We start from the raw sequence: 5013 nt of genomic DNA, 5'->3' as shown, positions 1-5013 counted from the left end.
CCCCGTGCCCAAGGGACAATGCAGCAGAGAGAAACAACACCTGAGAGGCTGCAACGAGCAAAACAGGACCAAACTTTGTTCATTTGGTCCTGCTAGAAGCAGCAACTGGCGCATGACAGATGCCACCACCCTGTTCCGCAGAGCTGTGACCCCCTCCCCCAGGGACCATTTCTCCCTCGCCTGGATCCTCATGTCCCCTGGGAGGTGGATATAGGGGATGCACAAACCCTGGATGATCCCAAAAATAAAGGATCTCTTTATTTCCCCCTGTGCCAAAACCCCTCGGAGCTGCAGCACAGCGTGGGTGCACTTGCCCAACGTGGGTTTGCAGCCAGTCATACAGCTCCAGGGCCACATGTATATATATATATACATATATAAGTAGGTCTAGAGCACAGCAGGAGGGAGTTGAGGTCTGGGATCACCTCCCAGATTTCCATTTATCCCTGGAAAACAAGTTATAAACCGCTTGAAATCACAGCACGTGCACAAGCCGATGCTGCAACCCAGCCAGGCTGCAAAGTGTTCAACAACCCCAACCCCATCCCGCTGCAATATCCCCCCACCCAACCCCTTCCCAGATATATATAAAAACCCAAAATAAACCTCTTCTTCCCCTCCTTGTCCTGCATTGCCACCACAAATATCCTCTCCCAACCACTTTTGCAACAAGCCTCCATAAACACATTAATAGGGATTTATCGGGGTGGGGGGAGGACCCGGGGACACTTTTTTTTCTCCTTGAACTCTTTTCCTGGCCCTCAAAACAGAAAGTGGTTGGCAGCCAAGGCTGCTCTCACATGTCGCCTAATCTGCTTCCCATTAGCATGGGAGCAGGCGATTCCCTTCTCTCCCTCTTTCGCAAGCTCCGGGTTTTATCCCTATGGACGCGATGCCAACCAAGCCATAAATCCACAAAAAACCAGCCCCACCAGGAGATGTGATGGAGCTGAGTACCACAGGGGGAAAAAAAAGCCATATTTCTGCAGCGATGCCTCAAAAAAAAAACCCAAAACCCCAACGAAGTAAGGAGAAAATAGCAACACCTGGGTGAAATAAACCCAGAAAAGCGATGCTGATGGTTTTATCCAGAAACCAGTTTGTTCACTGGTTTGTTTCACTTTTCCAGTGATCTCATGGCTTCTGTGTTTGGAGAGGGAAGCGGGAGGATGATGCACAGCTGGGCCCTGTGGCTCGGTCCCGATTTTATCCAGCTAGTGAGGCAGGAGAAGGTCACTTCCCATTTTGACTGTTGACATAAGCTCCCATCCGCCCAATTTGTCCCATGGCTGGTTATTTTTCTGGCTGCAAGCACGCCTGCCACTGAAGAGACTTACCAGCTCTCCAAAACAACCGCCGCAACCTTTGATTTGGTCTTGCTAAAATTAAAAGAAAAAAAAAAAAAAGGCTATTTTGCATAATTTTTCATAGCAAAACTGCTCTCAGGGGTAGGAGCATCCCGGAAGCAAAATGCATCCCATGAGATTGGGGAAAAGCTGGCGGGGACAAGCTGCCCTGCCAGGGAGATGCCCCCAAACCAGACTGGGATAGCAAAATGGGGATGCAGAATAATCCGAGGAGGAGGCAGGGATGCGATGTAATCCCAGAAGGATGTAGGGATACAATATCCTTGGAAATACGGATTTAAAGCTTGCAGGAGCTGCTGGGTCCTCACCCTGCCACCAGTGAACAGCTTGAGGCAGCATCACGAGCCACGGTTCAGCCCCGTCTCCCTCCCAACACAGGCGGGGAGGAAAAATAAATAGAGCTCGATCTAAATAAAGGCAGAGAAGCAGGGCCATCTGCTAAACCCGGCCCGACCCTTTGCCTAGCAAGCTGGCAACTATTTGGCTTTATTTTGTTTATTTTTAGCTGCCGCGATGGAGCGACAGGTCCCAGCTGGAGGGGACGGCTGCCAGCCCCAGGGGACAGGTCCCTGGTTAAAGCATCCTCTGCCCCATCTCACCAACCCCCTTTTTTCATAAATATAGGGGTTTGCAAGAAAAAAAATATTTTAAAAAAATATCTATAATATCACAGCAGGGATGCAGCCAGGATTTACACTGGGAATCCCTCCTGCTTGTCTCTGCATCCCCACCATGTTAATCTCTCATTATAAATAACCCTGGCTCTATTTATAAGGGATGGGGGGGTGTGGGGGGGTGTAGAAATAAGAATTAGCTTTTATCTCCCAAGAATTTCCTTCAACTTCTTATTAACTCCTCCAGCCGATGGTCCCACATCCCAACTGCGGTTTCAAGGCCTATTTCACCATCTGGATGATTTTCCACCATCACCTTGGCCAAAAAATAGAATTAATTCAGATTATTTCCAGTGTGCAGGATGCCAGGGAGGAGTGGCATGGTCCCTTGAGCAAAGCCTTTTCTCCCCCAAAGCCCAGTCCTTTAAAATAATATTAAAAAAAAAAAAAACCACAACAAATATTTGCTGCAATGTAGTGGGGTTTTTTTCTAGCCCTAACTGTGTCTGCGTGGTGTGTTATCGGTGTTTTAAGGGCCAAGTGGTTTATCTGACAATTTTCTAAGAAATTAATTGCAGATATTTGAAGGCATCAGTGCAAGAATGAGGGCTCCAACGAAGAGAAATTATCCTGATTAAAAATTATCCCACATCTTCAAAATTCCCCCAAATTGGGTGTTTTGATGCGGTTGCGGTTGGAGGTGGCAAAAAGGGGCGGCTTGTGGGAATGAAACAATAGCAAAAAGATGGAGTTTTCCCCTAAAAAAAGTGCCAATTTTCAAAAAAATTAATTTAAAATGGGTTTTCATGGAAAAAAAGACAAAAGAGTAGGTTTTCCCCCTGGAAAAAAAAAAAATCCATGAAAATTCAAAATTCAAGTCTTTTTTTTTATTAAATTTTAAATAAACTCTTGCCAAAAGGCATCATCTTATAGGAAAAGCTTGTTCTGAACATGGTGTTTCCCTCTTTCACCTCAAAACGGCTCTTCTGGGCAAATATCCCACAAATATTCCAGCTAAAAACCCAAGACCTGGAAAACTGCCGCTGTTTTCCTTTTTATTTCCCTTTTCAACATCTCTGACGAACCGGAAAAAATCCACCCCTTGTCCAGCTCGCACCGTGAGAAGTGCAAATGCAGGGGGAAAAAGGCGGGGGGAAAAGAATCAGTTAAAAAAAAAATCAGTTATAGCACTTGAATTTAAAAAAAAAAAAAAAAAAAAAAAAGAGAGCCTGTTCTGCAAAGATTCCTTGCAAAGAGACTCAAAAAGCAACAAAAAAGCCTTATTTATTGCCCAAAACCTCCCCAGTTCAATGCTTTCCAAAGCAATTGCAACGTTCACCCACTGCAAAACTATCCTGGAAAGAAATTTGAAGGGAGAAGAATTTTGAATGAGAAATAACAAGAAAAAAGTTTTTTAACAAAAGAGGTTTTTCCCCCCATTAGTGTTTCCAGATCAAAATTTCCAACAATTTTGGTGTCTTCTTCATTGCAAAGCTCCAAATTAAAACCTCCCCCACCCTTTGCAAGTGATTTTTCCTCCTGCCAGTGCTCTGAGGTCACCATATTTTGGCTGAAAAGTGACTCGGAAATCAGCATCAGGTGGTGACACCAATGAATTAGGGATCACCCTCCCCAACATTCTTAATTTCTCTCCATTTTGCAATCACCTATTCAAGCACCGCATAAAATACTGCTTTTTTCCTACCCCACATATGCATCACTTTACTTTTTTTGCTGGTATTTTGGGGCAAAAACCTGCTCTTTGCAACCTGGCGTCTCACAAAAACACACTTATTACGTTAAAAAAGGAAAACCGAACTGGTATAAACAGAGGGAAAAAAATATTGCAGCGACTCCAGCCCCTTTGCAACCCTTGCAGCGTGCAATGCAACCTCACACGCCGATGCAACCCATGTCCAAAAAATTTTTTTAAAAAAATCACTAAAAGGGGGGAAATTGCCATTTTTTTGCTGTCAAAATTATCCTGGGGGAAGCTCTTACCCCTTCACCAGAAATTATAGTTTCCTGCAGGTGCTGCAAATCCCAGCTGGGAAAACCCAGGAGGGATTTGCAACCATCACAGTTCGCAAGAAAATAGGGTGAAAAAGCCCAGGAATGGGTGCAGAATAAACTCGATGCACCGAAGCCCACCTCCTCCCTCCCCATTGCTTCTTCTTGCTTATATATTTTAAAGTAATTTTTAAAAAGATGAGATATATATATATATATATATAACAAAAGCCCTGATCGGCCCTGGCAGCGGCAGGGTGGTGAAGGGTGACCTCTTCCCCCTGCAAGAGGATGCAATAACCTATCGATATAGATTATAAATATATATATGGATGGATTTATGGGCAAGGAGGGGAGGGGAGATGGGTTTTGCTGACCTGGGAAGGCCGCGTCTCCTCCGGCTTTGTATCCGCATCGGCCGAGCAGGCCCCCGGCGGGGAGGCAACGTCGGGAAAAAAAAAGCCAACCCTCAACCCGATGGGAATGAATCCCACCGTCGGCCACAATGGGGTGCCCAGGGTGGGTGACACCCAGCTGGCACCCACCCCGACACCCCAGATCCCAGCGGCCGAGGGCTCGCAGCCGGATGGGAGCCGCGGTCCAGCGGCTGCACCGAGGGATGCCGGGATTTTGGGCAGCATCTCCCCCGCCTCCCCCTCCTCCTCCTCTTCTTCTTCTTCTTCTTCCCAAGCAGCTCTGATTTACACCCCTGGTGTCCCCAGTCCTAATAAATAACCCCCCAAGCAGGATTTGGCCCCCTCCTTGCCTTTTAACCCCCTGTGTGCCAGGGCGACCTGTTAACCCTCTCGCCACCAAGAGCATCGCCCGTATAAAAGCAGCCCCAGGATTTGCAGCAGGAGCTTTCAAAATATCCAGGCAAAGAGGATTTTCTCTGGGATATTTTACATCCAAGGCACTGGCTGCAAGGCCAGCAGTCCCAAGACACAGCTCCACATCCCTATTCAAGGGTATTTCCCCCACAACAGCTTTTCAGGCCCTAAACCCACCCCCCCCCCCCCCCC

The 5013-nt window shown here is 46.7% G+C and overlaps 1 protein-coding gene across 6 annotated transcripts in view; it reads right to left on the bottom strand.

Annotated features, from left to right (window-relative positions):
- ARHGEF10L (Rho guanine nucleotide exchange factor 10 like) overlaps positions 1 to 5013 on the bottom strand; it is a 21209-nt gene that overhangs the window by 15917 nt on the left and 279 nt on the right. For 4 of the 6 annotated variants that reach the window (XM_026862783.1, XM_026862785.1, XM_026862787.1 and 1 more), the window contains exon 1: positions 4369 to 4603. The exons of 1 other annotated variant lie outside the window; for it this stretch is intronic. The gene's annotated coding sequence lies outside the window, so the exon portion shown is untranslated. Of the gene's footprint in view, positions 1 to 1337; positions 1357 to 4368; positions 4604 to 5013 lie in introns of those variants that run through there. One more of the 6 variants, XM_026862782.1, reaches the window with a different exon arrangement.

The sequence above is a fragment of the Athene cunicularia genome (genome assembly GCF_003259725.1).
Source record: "Athene cunicularia isolate RWA chromosome 21 unlocalized genomic scaffold, athCun1 chr21_part1, whole genome shotgun sequence".
NCBI lineage: Eukaryota > Metazoa > Chordata > Aves > Strigiformes > Strigidae > Athene > Athene cunicularia.
This window is presented reverse-complemented; position numbering and strand designations above follow the sequence as displayed.